The sequence below is a fragment of the Myodes glareolus genome, chromosome X (genome assembly GCF_982192425.1).
Source record: "Myodes glareolus chromosome X, mMyoGla1.1, whole genome shotgun sequence".
NCBI lineage: Eukaryota > Metazoa > Chordata > Mammalia > Rodentia > Cricetidae > Myodes > Myodes glareolus.
In genome coordinates this window covers 129377786-129402806 of record NC_142053.1, presented here as the reverse complement: position 1 = coordinate 129402806, position 25021 = coordinate 129377786, and the positions used below count along the sequence as shown (strand labels likewise).

Genomic DNA, 25021 nt, shown 5'->3' with positions numbered 1-25021 from the left:
AGATTGCCAGGCAAACTCTGGTGCATCGGGGGTGGGGGTGGGGTAGAAGTAGGGGAAGATGGTTAGGGAGAGGGGAGTGGGGGAGGATTGGGGATGGCTTGGGGGAATGGGGGGGGGAGGGAGGAAGCATGGTTCTGGGAGCAGGGAAGTTTATATCTCAACTAAGGGAGCCATTTTAGGGTTTGCAAGAGACTTGATTCTGGAGGGGTTCCCAGGCCCAAAAATGTTAACATTCTTAATTGGAAGAATTTAGCTATGGCTGCTGAATGAAAACCTTTCTAAAGCTAAACAATATGCTGTCAACAATTATGACTTTAACCCCTGCTCTAAAATAATAAGTAATATGGAAAATATGTGTAGTTCAGTCTGGTAAGACATCAGTCATCACTGTTCCATACAGAGTCCATAGTAATCACCAGGTCCTTCTAAAGTCCCAGATCAAATTGTCCTGCATGGCCTTCGATTTCATCCTTTTTCTCACCTCAACCACAGCAATTGTCAGGAGCAAAACACTTATAAATTGGAGCGTTAGTAATTTATCCAATGCTGTATAAACATGCTGAGTAGGTTGGTCTTTGTTTAATGAAATACTTTGACTATACTCTGGCTACCAGACTCAATGGAGGTAAAGGCTACTGGAGGCACATGGAAGATGTGCTACATTTTATGGTGAGAATCAACATGGTGTTAGACAGTTATATATAATACAGTAAATGACACTTACACAGCAGAATGCATCTTACACATACTGAGAACTGTTGTCAGTAGTTCATGGCACAAGGCAGTAGTGATTGTGGACCATTTCTTAAAGCTTACCTGTTTCTTCTCAGTTGATCCAACACAAATAAACAGACTCTTCGGAAGAGAGAGGAAAAAAATCAAATCCCTTATATAACACTCAATGAAAGTACTGGTAGTAAGAATAAAGATTTTCCAAGCTCCATCAAATCTTTAAGATGAGCTGAAGTCTTGTAGCAAATTGTCAAGTTCATCCCAGCTATGACCTGAGCTGTTGTAGATATCATGACTGTAAGACCATTTTAGAAACTGATGGCACAGACAACACCGTTTTAGACATTTATTATACCTTCTTTTTATACTATTGCCACTGGTGAATTAGGATATACTTTCCTTCACATAACAAAAGCTATAATATGACTCAATATGCCTTGTTTTTTCTTGTTTGTTTGTTTTGAGACAGGATTTCTCTGTAGCGATGGAGCCTGTCCTGGAACTAGCTCTTGTAGACCAGACTGGCCTCGAAATCACAGAGATCTAGGATTAAAGGCATGTACCACCACTGCCCTGAAGGCCTTGTTTTTTTAAATTGTCCTAATGGAAGTATGCTTTAAAGAAAAAGTGTTTGTTGCCCCTCTCAGGGAAATTCAACCCCAGACTCTTCTGTCTACGAAATTACTGGATAGATGAAAGTCATTGACACAAAATTTGAGCTAAGTATTTGAGCCTGGTTCATCGATGTGCCCTATAACTAAAACCTGAGATTGTCTGTTGGCCTGTCATGCATGGTAAATCTCACTGGGATAATGTATGTAGAGTCAGAAAATTTTCATAACTGAGTGTTTTCAGTTTCTACAACTTAAGGCCATTTTCTCAGGTCTCGGTTATATTCCACTAGATCAGAGGTTCTCAACCTTTGGGAAACGACCCTTGGGAGTGGAACAGCCTTTTCACAGGAATTGCATATCACCTAGCCTGCATATCAGATATTTAAGTTATGATTCATAACATTAGCATAATTACTGCTATGAAGTAACAATGGAAATCATTTTATGGTAGGAGATCACAACAAATTTCATTAAAGGATATCAGCAATAGGGTTCAGACTGCATGGCTCATGTTCTTGTTTGACAGTGGAAATACTGAACAGCTTGTGCTTACTCAATGTGATCTTTTCTGTATCCCTGGGATGCCAGAACATTCAGGCTTTGGACCTTCTTCCTCTGCCTCATCTTAGCAAACTGTGTCACATATCTCCTTTCTCCCACTGGAATATCTTTTGGAGACCCACTGACCACTGCTTTCAAATCAAACCTGGCCCCAGTATACTGTGGATCAGGTAGTCAGGGAACTGACAAAGAATTCTCTTCTCTTTTTCTTTGCTCCAAGACCTGTTTGTTTGAGCCTGCTCTCCCTCTCTAAACTTCGTAAATATCCTGTCTATGTTTGTTGCAATGTGGGAATCAGAGATGGAGAGGCCAGCTTCATCTTGCTCAGCATATGCCAGCTCTCCCCTGCCATATCTGTTGATATAACCCTCAATAAAGTATGTAAGATGCAAAAGAAGGTCCTGTTTGGTGGCCTAGGACTCCAAGGCTTTATCCCTCTTTATCTGCTTGAGGGTGAAGTCTGAGAGGTGTAGTGCTAGGGTCTAGAGGAGGGCCTGGTGGAGCTCCTGAAAGGGCTTAGTAATAGCATGAGAAGGGGTGTAACGTGGAGTTCTGCTTGTTGGGGTTTCTGTCCTGCCCAGTTCCTATAGCTGGTAAGGTCCAAAAGAAGATCACACAGAGGTCTATATAGGTTATAAACTGATTGACCCATTAGCTCAGGCTTTGTAGTAGCTCTCATAGTGTATATTAACCCATTATTCTTACCTATGTTAGTCACATGGCTCAGTACCTTTTTTGGTGGGGTAGGTCGCATCTTGCTTCTTCTGTGATCTGGGCAGAACGGGGGAGGGAGCTTCATTATTCCCAGAATACTCCTGCTCTCCTTGCCCAACCTCTACTTTCTGTCTGGTTTCCTGCCTATACTTCCTGCCTGGTTACCAACCAATCAGCATTTATTTAAAACATAATGGACAGATATAGAATTGTTCTCCTGCATCATTTCCCCCTCATTTTTTAAAAACAAAGGAAAATATCTATAGTCCATTTTTGGGAATGTGAGTGTAGTATTCCAGGCTACTTCCGGCTGGTTGGGGGCACTAATAATCTTATGGGGATCTAAAGAAAATTTAGAGTTATAATCAAATCCTGACTGGAGTATCCCATGAGGCTTGATCATTTCAGGCAGCATCTTGAATCAGTTCTGGATGTGGAACTCAGACATCTTGGCCATCTGTTCCTACTGGAGATTTCTCAAGTGGTCTACCTTGATCAAACCTGATTTTCCTTAACTCAAAATGAATTCACAGCCTCTCATTTCCTGTGGAAACAAAAGCAAAATCTCTTCTCCAAAGTAACATACCTTTTGACTTCAATTTTGAAGTCAAGGCATTTTCAAAATACCTATCTTGGATTAATTCAGCAGCATTTATTTATTTTTTAAATTTTCAATTCACTTTTACTGGAATGTGTTCTTTTATTTTTATTTTTCCATTCAAAATTTGTACTCCCTCCCCTCCTCCCAATCCCCTCCTGTGCCCCCGTTTCCCCTTCCCTCTTCCCCTCCATGCTTGAGAGAAGGCAGGGAACCCTGCTCTGTGGGAAGTCCAAGGCTCTCCCTCCTATATCTAGGCCTAGGAAACTTTACATCCATATAGACTAGAGTTCCAAAAAGCCAGAACATACCATAAAAACAAGTTCCAGTGATTTTATCAATGGCTTCTCAGTCAACCCCAATTGTCTGCCACAATCAGAGAGTCTGGTTTGATCACATGCTCGTTCAGGCCTGGTACAGCTGGATTTGGTGAGCTCCCATTAGAAAAAGCACACTGCCTCAGTTGGTGGACCAACCCCTTGCAGTCCTGACATCCTTGCTTGTCTTCTCCCTCTTTTGACCTTCAACTGGACCTTGGGAACTCAGTCCATTGCTGATGAGGGTCTCTGTCTCTATCTCCATCTGTCACCTGACAAAGATTCTATGGTGATATTCGAGATAATCATCAGTGTGATAGTGGGCAAGGACAGTTCAGGCACCCTCTCCTCTGCTTCCTAATCACCTAGCTGGGGACATCCCCATGGACACCTGGGATCCCCTCTAGAGCCAAGTCTCTTGTCAACCCTAAAATTTTGTTAGATATTAGTATGGCCACACCCACTTGTTTCTTAGGTCCGTTTGATTGAAAAACCTTTTCCCAACCCTTTACTCTGAGTAGATGTCTGTCTTTGTGGTTGAGATGTGTTTCTTGTAAAGACCAGAATGTTGAATCCTGTTTTTGTATCCATTCTCTTAACCTGTGCCTATTTACAGGTGAATTGAGTCCATTGATGTTAAGTGATATTAATGACCAGTGGTTGTTAACTCCAGTTATTTTTTTTTGGTGGTAGAGTTTGTATGTTTCCCTTCTTTGAGTTATGCTGGTGGAGAGTTGTTAGATGCCTGAGTTATTGTGGGTGTTGTTGGGTTCCTTGGGTTGTGATTTTTCTACCATTACTTTCTGTAAGGCTGGATTTGTGACTACGTATTATTTAAATTTGCTTTCATCCTGGAATATCTTGTTTTCTCCATTGATGGTGAAAGAAAGCTTGTCTGGGTATAGTAGTCTGGGCTTGGATCCATGATTTCTTTTCTGCAGTCCATCTATCCAAGACCTTCTGGCTTTCATGGTTTCCATAGAGAAGTCAGGTGTAAGTCTGATTGGTTTACCTTTATAAGTTACTTGACCTTTTTCCTTTGCAGCTCTCAATATTCGTTCTTTATTCTGTATGTTTGTGTTTTGATTATTATATGGTGAGGGGACTTTTTCTTGATCCAGTCTATTCGGTGTTCTGTATGCTTCTTGTACCTTCATAGGAATATCCTTCTTTAGATTGGGAAAGTTTTCTTCTTTAATTCTGTTGAATATATTTTCTGGGCCTTGGAGCTGTAATTCTTCTTCTTCTACTACTCCTATTATTCTTAGGTTTGATCTTTTCATGGTATCCCCAATTTCCTGGATGTTTTTTGTTAAGATTTGTTGGATTTGCTGTTTTCTTTGATCAATGAGTTTATTTCCTCTATAGTATCTTCAGTGTCTGAGATTCTTTCTTCTATCTCTTGTATTCTGTTGGTTATACTTGTTTCTGTAGTCCCTGTTCATTTACGCAGATTTTCCCTATCCAGCTGTCCCTCGGTTTGTGTTTTCTTCATTACCTCCATTTCAGTTTTCAAGTCTTCAACTATTTCTACTACCTGTTAAATTGCTTTTTCTTGGTTTCCTAGGGTATTCTTGAGGAACTTATTCATTTCTTCATACTTTTTGTTATTCTTCTCATCCATTTCTTTAAGGGAGTTTTTCACTTCCTGTTTAAGAGACTCTATCACTTTCATAATGTTATGTTTAAAGTCTGTTTTTTTCTACATCTTCTGAATCAGGGTTTTCAAGCATTCTTATATGTTTGCTGGATTCTGGTGTTATCAAGTTGTTCCTCAGTTTGTTGGAGGAATTCTTGTATTGGTATCTGCCCATCTCTTCCTTCAAATGCCCTCCGGAAAAAAAAAAAAAACAGCTCTTCTGGTACAGGCTCTAGGCCACTTGCTGGCCAGAGACCCCTCTGGAAAGATGGATCTTCTGTTACAGGATCCTGGCCACTTGCTGGCCAGGGACCTCGCAGACAAAAGGGCGTGCTTGCCGGTTGCAGACTCTGTGGAACAAAGAATGTCCTGCAGCAGTTGCCCTCACCACTTTGACCCCCGACCCCAGCCTGGAAGCCAGCTGAGTTGGGGAATCCTATGACCCTGCAGATGGAGAGGGGTACTGGGGAGGGGAAACTGGGATGGGATAAGAAGAGTAAGGCACCAGCCAGGGAGGGAAGCCCCTGGTGAATGTCCAGAAAGTTTAGGGGAATGGGGGTGCCTGAGCTCCCCTTTCCAGGGTGTCAGGCCAGTGCTGGTTGAGCACTCACTCACCCTTCCAGAAGGACATACCTTCTGATCACAGCTTTAATCTTTATCTGGACTGGGACTATAAAAATATCATTTTTATTATATGTTTGTAGAGAATAGCAAAAACAAACATTTGGGAAGATTTATGAAATTTTACCCTGTTGGAAATATGATATACCAATAGGTCAATTTACTCTTTCTCTTGAGACATTTTTTTTCCTGGAAAATTTGTCCTTTTTCTTCAGATGTCTCTTTTGTCCAGTTGTCTTTGGATTCCTTAGCTGGATGCCTTTATTCTTCTGAAAATACAGAAACAAAAGCCTTCCACAATCCTAAATTTGGAGAGGTTCCCTTTTGGCAAGTTATATTTGAAAAAATTAAAACCATTATTTAGTTTTATAGATTAGTTCAGAATAAACAGTCATGCTGTTTGATGAACTATCATCTCTTCTAATTAAGAGATATCTCTTGTTCAAATTGAATCTTTATCCATTTTGATGGTATTCATATCTTTTCTTCTCCTGTGGAAACCAAGCAAAACCCCTTCCCCAACATAACATATGCCTTTGTTTCCATTCTGAGGTCAGTACATCTTTACAGAATCCCGACTGATTTAATTTTGCTTTTTTCTATTATCCAATGCCTCTCTGCAGCTATTGTTCCTTTCTCATTAACATTTAGAAAATTTAAAATTAATAAACCATTATGTGATCTATTTCTGGGGGTCTTTATCATACTTTCTGTTTACTTAACATATCTTTTAAGTTCAGTTTGATCTTTCTGTAAGCTGTCCTGTAAGCTTGTATAATATACCTGTAATATGTTTTATATTATAATAAGCAAAAATTCATTTCATTTTCTTAGAGACATATGCTGTCTTCATTTGTACAGGTATACCTATGATGGCCATAACTTCTAGAAAATGTGTGATTACTGAATGAGCCACCTACAAACTCAAAGCAGCTTCTCATTGAATATTTGAATTGGTATCAATGGTGTGTTGTACATATTTTAATTTTCCAAATTCTACAAAATGGAACACATCTATCTGCCAGATTTCATTCTTTTTGAGTACCCCTTGAATTACTTCCTGTAGGTGGTGCTGTTTGGTTATATAAAGAACAAGTAGGACATTTCCTTATAATTTGGTTTGTTTCATGAAGAGAAAAGTCTTTTTTTAAACTTTTGCCATTCACTTAACTTTTTAATGAAATTCTGAGGTCTTTATCACATTTCCAATCAATACTTGATCTATTTCTGCATTACCTTGTGCTAGAGAGCCTGGAAGGCCCATATGGGATTGAATGTGTGTTATGTATATCAGATGATGACTATTCCTAATCATATCTTGTTCCTGAATATTAATGAAGTCAATTCTGTATCATCTGATATAAATTCAGTGGTTTTAATAGGCAAAACAACTCTTTCTGTAGATTGTGAATGTGTAACTATGTTGAGAGTTTCTTTACAATACCTTAGTAACATGAGAATAGTATGTAATTTTGAATTTTGGACAGAATGATAAGGGCTTTGCTCTATTGCTCAAATTTTTGAATTTTTGATCTGACTTTTCTGATTTATTTGCATCAGTATAGAATGTAGGGACTCCAGTTATTGGTGCATCCTGTACAATGCAAGGAAGGATCCAATTAGATCCCTTTATAAGTTAAATTCTCTAGGTTTTTGGTATAGTTTTTGTAAATATCTCTCAAAAAATTGCTACAAGCTCTTTGCCAGGATTCACTTTCTTCCCATAATTTGTCAATTTAATCATTATTAAAAGGTACTATACTTTCTACTGGGTCTATTCCTGCTAATTGACAAATCTCAATTTTCCTATTAGAATTAACTCAGAGACCCTTTCCACATAAATTTTTAATTTTTATTTGCTTTATGTGATAAAAAGATCCATTATAATACAATATCTTCCCTCTGCATTAAAATTTCTGTAGGGAAATATTTAGAGGGTAATATGACCAGAATGCAGTTAAGATTTGGATCCATACAATCCATATGTGCCTTATGCAATTTCTCTAAAATCAAAGATAATTCTCTCTTAGTTTCAGTTGATAATTCCCTGGTATTATTTAAGTCCTTGTCACAATCTAAGATTTTGTTTAAAATAATCCCTTCATCGGGTTTTATCCCAATAGTGCACTGTAGATGAGAAATATCTCCTAGCAACCTTTGAAAGTCATTAAGAGTCTGCAATTGATCTCTTCTAATTTGCACCTTTTGGCATCTAATTTTTTTGTAAATCTATTTTATAGCCTAAATAATTACTAGAATCTCCACTTTGTACTTTTCAGGAGCAATTTTAATTCCCAACAAGGCAAAATTTTCTTTAATTCTTCAAATATTTTTCTAAAGTATCTTCATTTGAATCAGATAGTAAAATGTTGTCCATGTAATGTAGTGGTAAATTTTATATTGAGGAAATTGCTTATGTATCATTTCCAATGGCTGCCATACAAAATATTGGCACAAGGTGGGGTTATCTAACATGCCCTTTGAGAGAACCTTCAATTGATATGTCTTAGCCGGTTGAGAATTATTATAAGTAAAAATTGTGAAGGCAAATTTTTCTCTCTTTTTCTTTTAAAGGTATAATGAAAAAACAATCTTTTAAATCAATAACTAAAAGAGGTCATCCTTTAGGTAACAGAGAAGGCAAAGGAATTCTAGACTGTAGAGAGCCCATTGACTGAATCACCTTATTAACATCTCTTAGATCTATTCCTATCCTTCATTTTTTCTTATTTCTTTTTAGCAATAAATATAGGAGAATTCCAAGGGCTTGTTGATTCTTCAATATGATGAGCCTTTATTTGCTCCAGTACCAGTTGTTCTAAAGCCTGCAGTTTCTCTATTGTTAAGGGCCATTGTGTTACCCATACAACTTTGTCTATCAATCATTTTAAAGGTAGGGCTGTTGGTGCCTTTGAAATATCAACTGTTATTTCCTGTTTTTGTATAACTTGAATAATCAGTGACTGTTCTTTATAATGTCTTGTAATATTTTTCCTAGAATATACATTAATTTGTAGTTTGTTTCTAAGATTGGGAGAATGTTAATCTGAAGATTCCATTGCTGTAACAAATCACATACCCACAAATTCATTGCTATATTAGCCACGTATGATTTTAAGAGTACTGTCTATCCTTCTAGTCCTATACAATCAACCCATTTCATGCTCTGCTTTACTTGAGATAAAGTTCTGATTCCTAAACTGAACATTTACATCCTGAGGGAACTAATTTGGATCTCAAGATTCTGACGAAATTTTTGTTACATTTGCACCTGTGTCTACCAGTCCTTCAATGACAATGTCAGTTATTCATATTTTTAATTTTGGTCTTTTTCATTTATAGAAATTTTCCAAAATACTTGCTTTATGATTGCTCCTGAATTTTTTGTTCTCTCTTCTATAGATGGTCTGTTATCAGAGCAGTATAGTTTCTTACAATAGGCATTAGGTTCTTTAATTGCTCTGGGAAGGAGTTTCCTCTACAATCACAGGAAACAATTGAGCCAGATTTGGAATAGGGACCTGCGAGAGGCCCTTCAAGGGGTTCCCCAAAGCAAAGGATTGCCTTCAATATCCCTTATTGACTTACATTCATTAGTCCAATGGCTGCCTTTGCCACACCTTCTTGTTAATCCAGAAGGGAAGGGCTTTCTGAATGAATTATGCGTAGAAAAAATATTGTTTTTAGGAATGCCCTGTTTATAATCCATGTTAAGGTGACCTTGTTTGCCACAATTGAAATCCCTGACATTTTGATTTTTATTCAAACCTCTGGAAATCACCTCTCCTATCCAAGTATCATCATGGTCATGAGATTCATTATTAATTGTATCTCAGATCCATTCTTTCAAAGGTGCTGACCTGTTTTATGGGGTTTTTTTCCTAAGGTCTGTATCTTAGCACTCAGATTAACTAACTTTTTAGTGATAAAACAAAACTGGTAATGCTGATAGTATTTACAGTTGACATGACATAAATCTTATCTAAATTAGTTATCCTCATTCAATTGTTCCATTTTCAAACTGTCAAACATAATGTCATACAGAGATCCAAATCCTTTCATTGTAATGGTTTTTCCAATTTTTTTCATGTTGTAGAAAACTTTTTCTTTTAACTAATTCGTCACTTTAAGAATCTCTCATTGTCCTAACAAATCTGCCTTTGGTGTTCATGAAGATGTGAGGCTTATTGCTGCTGAATAGAACAATAAAATCCTGACTGAATTTCAAGGCAGATACCTAGTTTGGCAGCAGCCCTCTAGGAGAGAAGAGCAAAAAAATCTAACTGGTAGAGCAGTGATTTTAGCCACATGTAGCTCTTGCCTATGCCAGTGGCTGTAAAGCTGCAGGGAAATGGTTTTGTTGTAAATTTGTACAACAAAAACTGGTCACCAAATGCAGCACAATTAAAGAAAACCCAGAGAGAGATTTTGAAGTTCAAGCAGAAGATTTAAAAAGCAAAGCAGCCAACCACTAGAGAAACTTTTTACCTTTAATCTTCAGGCGATATCCTATCTCCACGAATTCTGACTCCACACTCCAGTGAGTTCCTGTCTTGTCCCCTTTATATTCTTCTTTCCACCCAGCCTATTGGAGAAGGGAAGCTTGTTGGTTCCCGGCCACCTGGCTAGCTTAGACCCAAAATAATCACACAGAAACTATATTAATTAAATCACTGCTTAAACCATTAGCTCTAGTTTCTTATTGGTTAACTCTTATATATTAATTTAACCCATTTCTATTAATCTGTGTGTCTCCACATGGCTGTCGCTTACTGGCTAAACTTCTGGTGTCTGTCTCCAGACATGGCAGACAGCATGAGTTACATGGCATCTCTCTCTTGCCTTCCCTCACCCAGCATTCAATCTAGTTTTCCCTGCCTACCTAAGTTTTGCCCTATCCACAGGCCAAGGCAGTTTCTTTATTCTTTAACCAATAAAAAAAAACATAGACAGACGGACCCCCACACTACCAGCCATATTTCTCTTGTCTCCACTTCCATAGTGCTCCTCTACTTCTATGGGATACTGGTATTAAAGATGTGAGCCATCACCATCTGGATCTGTTTCTGAATTGATCTTGTTTCTAGGTACCCTTGAACTCATGGAGATTTATCTGCCTCTGTCTCCTGAGTCCTGAGATTATAGAATTGTATGGCTGGCTAATGTGGCTGCTTTGCCCTCTGATATTCAGACAAGCTAATCTATTAAAATATAATATATCACTATAGGGGGCAATATGTGACTGTACTTTCCCATGAAGGCCACCATGTGAGTACCTTTGCCTGCAGAAGTAGGAGGTGTGCAGGTAATGCAGGATCCTGTAGGTGCCTGCAAAGTTCAGTGGGGCTGATGCATTAGAGTGAAGGTGTGCACGTAGACCAAAGTGTGTCCATGTGAGTGAAGGTTCCAACAGAGGCCAGAGTTGGACTGTTGGCATGTGAGTACAGGTGCTTGGAGAAATCAGATTGGGGCAGTGGGCTTGTGAGTGCAGATGCCTGCAGAGATCAGACAGGGACAGTGGATATGGTGAATGCAATTTTCTGGATAGGCCAGAGAACAATGTGTATGTGAGTGTAATATGGGGTCTGGTATGTGAGTGTATTTGCCTTCAGAGGCAAGTGTAACATGTAGGAGCCTGCTTGTTGGGGTATCTGTCGTGCCCAGTATCCCATAGCTGGCAAGTCCCAAAGAAAATCACACTGAGAACTCCATAAGATGATAAACTGATTGGCCAGTTAGCTCTAGCTTTTTGTTAACTAATTCTTACATCTTACAGTAACCCATAATTCTTGTCTGTGTTAGCCATGTGGCTCAGTACCTTTTCCAGCGGTCAGCTCACATGTTGCTTCTTCGGTGGTTTGAGCAGGAATGGTGCAGCTTGCTTGCTGGCAGGGACCTTGAAACGTCGCAGAGTTGTGGCAAAAAAAAATGGCTCCAGCAGTACCTCTGCAATTAGGCTGGAAAGCTAAGCAATGGGTTAGATCCGGCCATGTAATCAGAAAGAGAGAGAGAGAGAGAGAGAGAGAGAGAGAGAGAGAGAGAGAGAGAGAGATACAGTAAAGAGAGATTCAAAGACGAGAAAACCTCTAAATGATTTACAGTGTGTTAAAAATATGTGCAGGATAAAAGTTAAAGTTCTTAAAGTTAAAAAGAAAGAAAGAGAGTAGTTGGGTGTGGTGGTACACACCTTTAATCCCAATGCCTGGGAGACAGAGGTAGATTGACCTCTGTGACTTCAAGAGGCAGAGGTAGATTGACCTCTGTGACTTCAAGGTGTTGTAGCACACACCTTTAAACCCAATGCCTGGGAGGCAGAGACAGACAGATCCCTGTGAGTTAAAGGACAGCCTGGTCAACAGAGTTATTCCAAGACAAAGATATACAGAGAACCTGTCTCAAAAAAGTAAAAGTAAAAATAAAAGAAATAGAGGTTAAAATAAAGCCTCATAAAGATGGAAAATACACAGAGAATCTTGATACTGTATGCTATTATGCTCTCTTTGAATTGTTTGAATGCTGACAACTGAAAAAGGTACCAAGCCATATGGCTAACATAGATAATAATAATAATGGATTAATATAAGTTACAAGGTCTAATTAGAAGCCTGACCTAATGGGCCAATCAGTTTATTATTTTATGGAGTCCTGTGTGTGATTTCTTTGGGGCTTGCCAGCTGTGGGGTACCGGGCGGGACAGATACCCCAACAAGCAGGCCCCTACATGTTACAGACAAGAGCAGAGCTTTGGACATCTGAGTGTAGAGTTATGAAAAGTATATATTGGTAAATTTGTTATATTAACTTAAGGTTGCTCTGGAGGGAAAAGAGAGGTAGACAGCAAGTGAGTGCTGGTGTCTTCTGAGTCCAGAGGAGAGGGTGGCTATGAGTACAGGTACCTGCAAAGACCAGAAGGGATTTGTAGGCATGTGAGTGTTGGTGCCTACATAAGCCAAATGGGGATGTGGACATGTGAGCACAGGATCCTGCAGAAGCAAGAAGGGACAGACTTCATTGAATGTAGCTGCCTGTGGAGGCCAGTTGGATATCTGGCATGTGAGTGCAGGTGCTTATAGAGGGCAAAGGGTGGCTATGAACATGTGAGTATGGGTTCTTGCAGAGGTCAGAGGGGGACAGTGTGTATGTGAGCAAAGGTGCCTACAAAGGGCAGTGTGAGGGCCAGGAACCTCTGAGTACAGGTGTCACCAAAGGGCAGAGAGGGTCAGTGTGCATATGAGTGCGAGTAACTAAAGAGGACAGTAGAAAAGTGGCCATGTGAATGCAGGTATCAGCAATGATCAGTTGGGCAGTGGGCAGGTGAATTCAGATGCCTGCAGAGCCCAAAGGGGTAGTAGTCACATGTGTGAGATGCCTGAAAAGGCCAGGGATCAAATGTGGTTATAGTGCACACCTTCAGTCCCTCCACTTATGATGCAGGGGCATGTTGATCTCTGATTTCAACACCTTGTTCTTCTAGGACAGCCAGAACTACACAGGGAAACCATGGCTCAAAAAAAAATTAAAAGACTGGGAGGAGCAATGGACATATGAGTGCAGTTTTTTGCAGAGCCCAGGGGGCAGTAGGCATGTTAATACAGGTGCTCACAAAGGCTAGAAGGTGACAGATTGCATATACAGCTTCCTACAAGACCAAGTTGGCAGTTGCCATGCAATTGCTGTTGCTTGCTGAGTCCAGGGGCAATTTTCATATGAGTTTAAGTTCCTACCAAGGCCAGTGGGATGGATGTTTTAGAGTTCAGGTGCATATAGACCAGAGCATTGATATGTGAGTGCAGGTTTTTGCAGACTCATGGTCCAGCAGTGAGCATGTGTGGTGGCCCAAAAATGTGAGCCTATTCCATCTTACCTGAAGGTCAGAGATTTTCAGCTTACTCAAAGTTAGTGACAACAAGTGTGACTGCACGTGACCTAGGGTGTGTTTATTTGGTCTTTTGAAGAAGAATTCAGCGTTCAGTGCTGAGTTGCCCTTCAATTACTATCCTGTGTCTTTGTAATTCTTTCTTATCTCTGTTTCTCCTACCTAACATTTCTAATCCTCAGCCCCTACTCTGGAATGTGCAAACTGGCTGTTGCTAGGATCATGGCAGAAGTCACCCCCAAATGTTTGCCCCTAACAGTCATGTGAGTAGAGGTGCCAGCAAAACCAGATTTGGGCAGTGGGCATGTGCATGCAGGTGCCTACAGAGGCCCGAGATGAGAAGCTGACATACGAGTGCAGGCACTTGAGGAGACCAGAGAGGTTGCAGTGGGTCTGTGAATGCCTGCATAGGTCGAGGGGGCATGCGAGTGTACTTGCCTGCAGAGCATGGGGGCCTGTGGGCATGAGAGTACATTTACCAGCAGTTGCAAGAGCAGAGCAATGGATATGAGTGCAGAGGTTTGTGAAGAGGTTAGATGGGTAAATTTGGCATGCTAGGGAAGATTCATTCTGAGGAAGGAGTGAGGAAGAGAGCAAGTAAATGCTGGAATCTGCAGAGGCCAGGAATAAAATGGACATGTCAGTGCAGGATCCTATAGAAGATGCAGTATTGTATGTAGGGTCTAGAAAACACTGAGGGAAGATTAACTTTATTTACGAATCACTTTATATTGAAGTATTTTATGACCACTTTGTAAGCAATTATTTTAACTAAATTCTAATACAGTTAATTTTATTTGTGATGAGAAAAATAAATATCCATGTATCTAAGTTATGCAAATGTTGCTGCTATAAAGCATGTAAGATCAATACATGCAAAATAGCCAGCAAGTACTGTTGCTCAGTTCAGTGCCTTCTCAGCAGTTGGGTGGGATTGAGGGAGAGACAATAACGGGTACAGTCAACCAAAACCATGCAAAGTAGTGGAGTGGACACACTAGGCCAGAAAATGTCCTGTGTCCTTCATTTTCTTCCGTTGGTCATATGCCAGACTGAATAGCCTTCATTAACTCCAATAAGGTATGAAAAATGAGCAGAAAAACAAAATGAAACAAAAAAAACCAGAAAGACAAAACAAACAAAATGCATAACAAGCACTTGAATGAGAGAGACAACTCTTAAAGGCTGTGGAGTCTCAAGAGCTAACAAAGACATTTGAGACAAGGTTTCTCTGTGTAGCTGACCTGGTTGTCCTGTAACTCACTATATAGACCAATCTGACCCTGAACACACAGAGATCTTCCTGCCTCTGCCTCCTGAGTTCTGGGACTAATGGCTTACTTCATCTTTTTTTTTTTAATAAGAAAGAAATGTTCTTTAGTGCAGGAGAGATGGTGTAATGGTTAATGGTATTTCTAGAGGATCCAGATATGATTTGATTCAAAGTCATTCCAAACCTCAGTTTCAGAGGACCCAACACCTTCTTCTGACTCCATGGGCATCAGGCATTTAAATAGTTCACATACATTCTTGCAGGTAAAACTTACATGCACATACACAAATTTAAAAATGTCTTCTAGCTTTTTTCTTTTAAAGGAATAACTGATATAAATTATGGATCTTTCATAATAATTAGGTCTTGCTAATGTTCTATTTGTTTGTTTTGCACAGTGGCTCTCAACTTTCCTAATGCTGCAACTCTTTATTATAATTCTTTACATTGTGGTGACCCCAACCATCTTTGTTGTTACTTCATAATTATAATTTTGCTACTATCATAAATCATAATGTAAATCTGTGGCTTTTTACTATCTTTTATTCATTCTTTGTGGCTTTCATATGATTCATCTCAATCCTATTCATTTACATGTTGTTGTGGTAAAAATAAAATGGCACAGGTCCCCGAGTGGAGGTAGTGTGCAGCAGGCACGAGACCACCATGGGCCTTGAAGTCAGCATGTCCCAGGGAGGGAGCCATGTGGCGGATGAGAGAAAGAGACTTATTAGTCACACTATGCTCAAAAGTGGATATTTATTTAGTGGGTTATGGAGGAGAAAGGGAAAGGGGAAAGGGGAGAAGAAGAGAGAAGTAAGAGAGAAAGAAAGAGAAACAGAAAGAGGAGGAGTGAAGAAGTGGGGAGAAGGGAGCAAGGCAGAAGATGCCTCTTTGGGAAAGAGCTGGAAAGGAAGGAACTCGGGATGACAGTAGAAGGAAGATTTGCTTGTCTCAGCAGACCTGAGAGAGAGTAGGCAAGGCTTGTCTCTTAAAGGGACAGGACAAACCATTACATTTGCATCTCTTTTTTATAATAAAAAGGCAGGAGGTTAGGCACAATGGGTTAAAGGAATTGGGGTGGAAAATTCTCAAGACGGCTTTCTGCTTATTTGTGGGAGTCATCTTGTGTGTGGGAGAACCTGAGATGGCTGGGTGCTGGCCACATGCTGAAGTTGCTGGTCTCTTTGCTCCTGTCTGGTGTTTGTGGTATAGAAGTGTCTGGTGTTTTTTTATACCTGATAAAGGTATTGGCAGAACAGAGGGCAAAGTTAACTTTTGGAAAAAAATTTAGGACCAGGGAATTGAGGAGGGGGTGTATCTGACCTGTTTAAGGTGGATTCTTCAATTTGGCTCCCTGGTACTCAAAAGAATTTTTTGGGATTGTGAAAATACAAGTTCTATCTATCTATCTATCTATCTATCTATCTATCTATCTATCTATTTATTTATTGTAACCATTCAAAAATTTCCACTTCCTGGTGTGGGAGAATTGTCTGTATTCTGTCAATCATATTTTAATAAAATGCTGATTGGCCAGGCAGGCAGTATAGGCGGGAAAGCCAGACAGGAAGTAGGGGTGGAGCAAAGAGACTGGGAGTATTCTGGAAGCAGAGCTCCCTCTGCCACTCCTGCGCAGACCACCGAAGAGGCAACATGTAAGCTGTCACACTGAGAAAGGTACTGAGCCCATGTGGATAACGTAGATAAGGATAATGGGGTAACATAAGTTATAAGAGCTAATAAGTAGCCTGACCAAATGGGCCAATCAGTTTATAATCTTATGGAGTCTTGTGTGTGATTTTCCTTGGGAGTTGCCAGTTGTGGGGCACCAGGCAGGACAGAAACCCCAACAAGCTGGCCCCGTCATGTTACATATGGCGCCCAGATGTGGATAACTGAATCCACAGAAAGCTTGAGAAAGCTTGGGAAAGAATAGAGTAAAGCATGTTTTGTTGGTAGCAGCAGTTTCTCAGGTCTGCTCTGCTTGCTAGAGGCAAGCAAACACTCTCATCTAAGAGATGCTTCCTGACTCAGCTTTAGCTGCAAAACCCTGCAGCTCATTAAGAAGAGGTCCTGCCACAAAACACTTAAACGGTGTTGATCAAAAGCTGAACACATGCTTTTCGGTTTTCAGCAGTATCAGGAAAAAAGCTGCGCTGTTTTAAAATGCCGGCTTTCTGGACTGTCCTGCCAGGGCAATCACTGACTCTTTCAGGCAGGCAGTCTGACTGAGTGTGGTCTGTAAGCAGAATGCTCCAGCTTGCTTGCTGGAAGGGACCTTGAAAAGCCATAGAGTTGTGTCAGTAAAAGGCTCCAGTGGTACCTCTACCATGAGTCTGGAAAGCTAAGGAATGGACTGGATCTAACTGTCAAAGCCACGGTTTTAGACTCATGAGGTCAGAAAAAGAGAGATATACAGTAAAGAGAGATTCAAAGAGGAAGAAAACCTCTAAATATTTTACAGTGTGTTAAAAATATATGCAGGCTAAAAGTTAAAGTTCTTAATGTAAAAAAAGGAAGAAAGAGAGTAGTTGTGTGTGGTAGTACACACCTTAAATCCCAATGCCTGGGAGGCAGAGGCATATTGACCTCTGTGACTTCAAGAGACAGAGGTAAAGATTGACCTCTGTGACTTCAAGGTGTGGTAGCACACGCCTTTAATCCCAATGCCTGGGAGGCAAAGGTACATTGACCTCTGAGACTTTAAGGGGCAGAGGTAGTTGACCTCTGTGACTTCATGGTGTGGTAGCACACACCTTTCATCCCAATACCTGGGAGGCAGAGACAAACAAATCTCTGAGTTCAAGGTGTTGTAGCACACACCTTTAATCCTAGCACAGAGGAAGCAGAGACATGTGGATCTCTGTGAGTTCAAGGTGTGGTAGCAAAAACCTTTGAGCCCAGTACTGGGGAGGCAGAGATGAAGGATCTCTGTGAATTCAAGGACAGCCTGGTCTAGTGTGTTATTCCAGGACAAAGATATACAGAGAACCTGTCTCAAAAAGTAAAAGTAAAAATAAAAGAAATAGAGGTTAAAGTAAAGCCACACAAAGATGGAAAATACAAAGAGAATCTTGATACTGTATATTATTATGCTCTCTTTTAATCGTTTGAATGCTGAGGAAGGAGCAACAGCTGCTAAAATACTTTTGTTTATAAATGCTGCTGAACTAACCCAAGATAGGTATTTTGAAAATTCCTTGGCGTCAAAACTGAAGTCAAAAGAAATGTTACTTTGGAGAAGAGATTCTGCTTTTATTTCCACAGAAAACGAGAGGCTCTGGATTTATTCAGAGTTAAGAAAAATCATCTTTGACCAAGGGAGGCCACCTGAGAAATCTCTGACAGAAACAGATGGCCCAGATGACAGAGTTCTACATCCAGAACAGATTCAAGACTGCTGCCTGAGATGATCAAGACTCACAGGATACTCCAGTCAGAACTTGATTATAACTCTAAATTTTCTTTAGGTCCCCATAAGATCATCAGCGCCCCCAACCAGCAGGAAGTAGCCTGAAATACTATGCCCACATTCCCAACAAATGGACTATGGGTATTTTCTTTTGTTTAAAAAAAAAGAGGGAAATGGTGTGGGAGAATTGTCTGTATTCTGTCAATCATATTCTAATAAAACACTGATTGGCCAGGCAGGCAGTATAGGCGGGAAAGCCAGACAGGAAGTAGGGGTGGAGCAAAGAGACTGGGAGGTTTCTGGGACACAGGAAGCTCTCTCGCCACTCCTGCACAGATCACTGAAGAGGCAGCATGTAACCTGCCCAGCTGAAAAAGGTACGGAGCCATTATGGCTAACATAGATGAGAATAATGGGTTAATATAAGTTATAAGAGTTAACAAGAAGCCTGACCTAATGAGCCAATCAGTTTATAATCTTAAGGAGTCTTGTGTGTGATTTTTCTCTGGGATTTACTGGCTTGTTGGGGTACTGGGCGGGACAGAAACCCCAACAAGCCAGCCCTCGTGTTACAACTTCCTCTCTTCCTCCCATTCCCCTCCAATTCCCCAACTCACCCTCCTTATTCCCTCTCAAGTCTTAAGAGAGGGCAGGGTACCCAGCCTGTGGGAAGTCCAAGGCCCTCCCCCCTCCATTCAGGCCTAGGAAGGTATGCATCCAAACAGACTAGGGTCCCAATAAGCCAGTACATACAATAGAAACAAATTCCAGTGCCATTATCAGTGGCTTCTCAGTCAGTCCCCATTGTCAGCCACATTCAAAGAGTCTGGTTTGATTACATGCTTGTTCAGTCCCAGTCCAGCTGGATTTGGTGAGCTCCAATTAGATCAGACACACTGTCTCAGTGGGTAGAGCAAACCCTCATGCTTCTGACTTCCTTGCTCATCTTCTCCATCCTTCTGCTCTTCAACTGGACCTTGAAAGATCATTCCAGTGCTCTAATGTGGGTCTCTCTCTCTACATCCATCTATCGCTGGACAAAGATTCTATGGTGATAATCAAGATATTCATCAGTGTGACTATGGGACAAGGCCAGTTCAGGCACCCTATTCTCTGCTGCCCAAGGACTTAGCTAGGGACATCCCCATTAACACCTGGGATCCCCACTAGAGGCAAGTCTTCTGCCAGCCCTAAAATGGCTCCCTTGGTTAAGATATGTTCTTCCCTGCTCCTATATCAGCCCGTCCTTCTTCTCAACCCTCACATTCCCCCAAGCTCTCCCCACCCCTTCCCTTCTCCCTTCTTTCTACACCTCTCTGCTTCCCCCACTCCACCTCCATCCCCATGCTCCCAACTTTTGTCCACCAATCTTGTCTGCTCCCAATTTCCAGGAGGATCTATATATGTTTCAGGGGGGAGGTCACCTTATTATTTGGCTTCTCAAGGCTTGTAAACTATAGGCTTAATGTCCTTTGTTTATGGATAGAGTCTACTAATGAGTGAGTACATACCATATTCACTTTTTTGGGTCTGTGTTATCTCAAACAGGATAGTGTTTTCTTTTTCCATCCATTTGCATACAAAATTCAAGATGATCATCGTTTTTTACTGTTAAGTGATACACTAATGTGTATAAGTTCCACACTTTCTTTATCCATTCTTCCACTGAGGGGCATTTAGGTTTTTCTAGGTTCTGGCTACTACAAATAATGCCGCTATGAACATAGTTGAACAAACGCTTTTGTAGTATGATTGGGCAACTCTTGGGTATATTCCCAAGAGTGGTTTGCTGGATCTTGAGGTAGGTTGATTCTCAATTTCCTGAGACATTGCCACACTGATTTCCAAAGTGGTTGCACAAGTTTGCATTCCCACCAGCAATGGATGAGTGTTCCCATTACTCCACATCCTCTCCAGAATAGGTTATCTTCTGTCGTTTTGATTTTAACCATTCTGATAGGTGTAAGATGATATCTCAAAGTTGTTTTGATTTGCATTTCCCTAATCACCAAGGAGGTTGAGCATGACCTTAAGTGTCTTTTGGCCATTTGAACTTCTTCTGTTAAGAATTCTCTGTTCAGTTCAGTACCCCATTTTTAGCTGTGTTATTTAGAATTCTAATGTCTAGGTTCTTGAGTTATTTATATATTTTGGAGATCAGACCTGTGTCTGATGTGGGGTTGTTGAAGATCTTCTCCCACTCTGTAGGTTGCCTTTTCATCTTAATGACAGTGTTCTTTGCTTTGCAGAAGCTTCTCATTTTCAGTAGGTCCCATGTATTCATTGTAGCTCTTATTGTCTGTGTTACTGGGGTTATACCTAGAAGGTGGTCTCATGTGCTCAAGTGTTGCAGTCTACTTCCCACTTTTTCTTCTATCAGGTTAAGTGTGGTTGGATTTATATTGTGGTCTTTAATCCATTTGGACTCAAGTTTTGTGCATGGTGATAGATATGAATCTATTTTCATTCTTCTACAGGTTGACATCCAGTTATGCCAGCACCATTTGTTGAAGATGCCTTCTGGCTTCCATTGTATAATTTTAGCTCCTTTGTCAAAAATCAGATGTTCATATGTTTATGGGTTAATATCCGGGTCATCGATTGGATTCCATTGGTCAACATCTCTGTTTTTGTGCCAATATCAAGTTGTTTTCATTACTATAGCTCTGTAATAGAGTTTGAAATCAGGGATGGTAATGCCTCCAGAAGTACTTTTATTGTATAGGACTGTTTTGGCTATTGTAGGTTTTGTGTTTTTCCATATAAAGTTGATTATTGTTCTCTCAAGGTCTGTGAAGAATTTTGTTGGGATTTTGATAGGGATTGTGTTGAATTTATAGACTGCCTATGGTAGAATTGCCATTTTTACTATGTTGATCGTACCCATCCAAGAGCATGTTCCTTCCATTTTCTGGTATCCTCTTCAATTTCTTTCTTTAAAGCCTTAACGTTCTTGTCAAATATATTTTTCATTTCCTTGGTTAGTGTTACTCCAAAATTCTTTATGCTATTTAAGGCTGTCATTAAATGTGATGTTTCTCTGATTTCCCTCTCTGCTTCTTTATCCTTTGTATATATGTGGGCTACTGATTTTTTTTAGTTGATCTTATGTGCTACCTCATCACTGAAGGTATTTATCAGTTTTAGGGTGTCTTTGGTAGAGTTTTGGTTGCCACTTATGTACACTACCATATCATCTGCAAATAAAAAAGGTTTGACTTCTTCCTTTCCGATTTGAATCCCTTTGACCTTCTTATGTTTTCTTTTCAATATTGCTAGAACTTCAAGCACTATGTTGAAGAGAGTTGGAGAGAGTGGACAGCCTTGTCTTGTTCCTGATTTTAGTGGAGTGGTTTGAGATTCTCTCCATTTACTTTGATGTTTGCTCTTGGCTTATTGTATATTGCTTTTATTATATTTAGTTATGATCCTTGTATCCCTAATATCTCCAAGACCTTTATCATAAAGGGGTGTTGAATTTTGTCAAATGCTTTTGCAGCATCTAATCAAATGCAGATTCATGTTTTATTATTTATGGCATTGAATGTGCTTATTTGCTTATTTTTTGTGTTTGTTTTTGCTATATTTTTAAGTTTTCATGAAGCAAATAGCAACACAATTTATAAAAATATTAAACCAGAGCTGGGCAGTGGTGGCACACACCTGTATTCCCAGCACTTGGGTGGCAGAGGCAGGTGTTCCTCTGTGAGCTCAAGGCAAGGCTGATCTACCGCAGCTAGTTTCAGGACAGCCTCAAAGCTACAGAGAAACCCTGTCTCAAAAAACAAAATGAAAACAAACAAACAAACAATAAACAAAATCAGAAAAAACAAAACAGAAATATTAGGATGAGTGGTGGTGGTACATGCCCTTAATACCAGAACATGGGAGGCAGAGGCAGCTGGATTTCAGTGAGTTCAAGGCCAGCCTGGTCTACAGAGCGAGTTCTAAAGCAGACAGGAGTGTTATGCAAGGAAACCGTGCCCTAAAAAAACAAGAAGTAACACCAATTTAATTATCACTCCCATATTTGTTTAAGAGACCATGTCTTAATTCACAGATTACAAATTGGTTATTTTTCTCCTGAGAACTTAACATATTCAAAAAAGATATACATGCTGATGAATAAATTTCATTACCAGTTATTGTGGAACTATTCTTCCAAAACTGAGAGGTTACGAGAAAGCTACAGATGGTTGCAAAATCAAGTTTTAAACATAGACGAAAAAATAATTAAATATTAAATAAAAAAGAAATCTAATTTTAAAAATATGTAATTTCCTTAGAAAACACTAAAGGAAAAGGAATTAATATTTTGCAATGAGGCCTTGAAATGAAAGATATATTTGAAGTCATGTCCTTCATGCCAGTTTCAAGAAATGTACATAGTACTCAAGCTATAAATATGATTTCTTTTCCATAGACTAAAGCAGAAAAGAGGAGGGAAATGAAAAGGAAAAAACCGCCCAATTGAAAGATAGTGAAAGTCGGTAAAAATTAAGGAGAGACTAGGTTAAAACAGCAGTCTAATGTGCTAGCACACATCCCCTTTCAAAGTTTTTCCAGAGAAAACGAAGGGATATTCATGTTCACTAATAATTACATGAGGGCCTTAGTGGGGAGAAAAAGCAAATTCCTGGAGGAATGCTCAGGAGACTAAGGTGAAGGGTAAGGTGGAGGGAGGAGAGGAGTTTTGATGTGCTTCTCTGCTCTGCTTCTAAACAGGTTTGCTCAAGCCACATGGGGAGTGAGGCCCATAGCATGAACAGTTGAGCTTAAGAGTCAAGGGTTCCATCATTTCGGAGGTCCAAATCCTATTTTGTATCCTCTGCCCTAGTCCAGCCCTTCCCAACAACACCAGGGGACCCAGAAGAGCATAGCAGAGAAGCAGGCACCCAGCCAGGTACCCAGCATTGCCCTCAGGCTCCATGAGGGGGGTGGAGGAAATAGAACTCTCCCTGGATTGGAGTCATCTAACTGGGGTGGGGTGGGTAAGTTGGCCCTTTATCCCCTTAGCTAATTGTCTCTTCCCTCTTTCCCAATGCAGTCATGGACCCAGAGACCAGCTCTCAGTATTTTCGGACCACTGAGGCACAAGGGTAACCTGCAGATGCAGCGGCTGGACATGAGTCCTGTAAGAACTACACCAAGGAAACAGCAAACTTGACCAAGAAAAAACCTACGCAGAAGAGACAGAGGAGTACATCTTCATCCCTGGACCAAAGGAACATCGTGGGCTGCAGAATTTCTCACAAGTGAAGGAAGGGGATGTTCCCATCACCCATTGGAGAGGAATGGTTCTGGATCAGATGACCAAAAGTCTCTCTCTCTATCTGGTGAAATACGATGGAATATAATGTATCTCTGGATTGGAACTTCACCAAGATGAAAGAGTGTTGTCTGTAAAAGGAAAGGCAGGCCGCTTCCCACCACCCACCCAGCTAGCTTTACCAAAAATAACTACACAGAAACTGTATTCATTCAAATACTGCCTGGCCCATTATAACTAGCCTCTTATTGGCTAACTCTTACATATTTATTCAACCCATTTCTAATAATCTGTATGTCACCATGAGGTCGTGGCTTACTAGGAAAGATTCAGCATGTCTGACCTGGCAGCTTTATGTCGGGTGGCTCTCTGCCTCTGCCTGACTCTGCTTCTTTCTCCCAGCATTCTGTTCTGTCTACTCCGCCTATCTAAGCTGCTGTCCTATCAAAAGCCAAGGCAGTTTCTTTATTAACCAATGAAAGTAACACATAGACAGATGACCCTCCTACATCAATTGCCCCTTAAATTGCTCTCTGATACACTAAAACCATCCCCAGTCCGTGATCTCAACCTTGCTGATACCTTAATTGGCAAAGTGGTGGAGCACATATTTGAGGGTGAGCAGGGCTCAAAAGATCTATGGAGGGGGATGGTACTGTCACAAGTGACTATCCTTAATACCTTCTTTTACATTAACTATGCAAATTACCCCATCTTATACATGCATAAGCTTCTGGATGATTATAAAGAGGGTGACCTTCGAATCCTGCCCAAGTATAATGAGATTCCTCCACTAGATGTGGACCTGGAATTTGTGGATGGTCTGATAGGAAAACATGTTGAATATACTGATGATGATGATGGCACCAAAAGCCTGTAGCAACTGACACCTTCTAGGTACCTCCTACCCAAACAGACTCTCCCTTTCTTTTTAAACTCACAGCTACCCCTGATGGAGGTGTGGGCACCTCTCTTTTGCAAGAAGGTGACATAACCTGGGGGTGGCAATAGAGCTAGGAATTGTGGCTCTGCCTAATTCCTATCGCTGGAAACTGTCCTTTGAAAGGGCTGGACTCCGTGTGAAGAAGAATTGGGAATGCTGGAAAAGTGTCTCAAAACAGTGGAGTTTAGGACATGGGTCCCTGTCCTCTTCAGCTCTCTGTTGTCACTCCCCAACTTTCCAAAGTCCCTCTGAGAACACTGTGTGTGCTCTGCCTCCTCCTTCACCTGTTGCTTCCCAAGAGAACTGGAGAACTGTATTTCCGGTTCTTGCTATGGGGGTCTTCCTAAAGGCACATTTAGGAAGCAAGCAAGGATCTGCCAGACACTGAAAGAAAGTACTAAACCTCATCAATGTTCAGCACTGAGCATTCATTGACTCTATTGGCTGAT

General features: G+C 40.5%; 1 pseudogene; it reads left to right on the top strand.

Annotated features, from left to right (window-relative positions):
* The window catches only part of LOC148117490 (spindlin-2-like), a 72908-nt pseudogene extending 48399 nt beyond the window's left edge, over positions 1 to 24509 (top strand).
* The last annotated feature ends 512 nt before the right edge of the window (positions 24510 to 25021 follow it).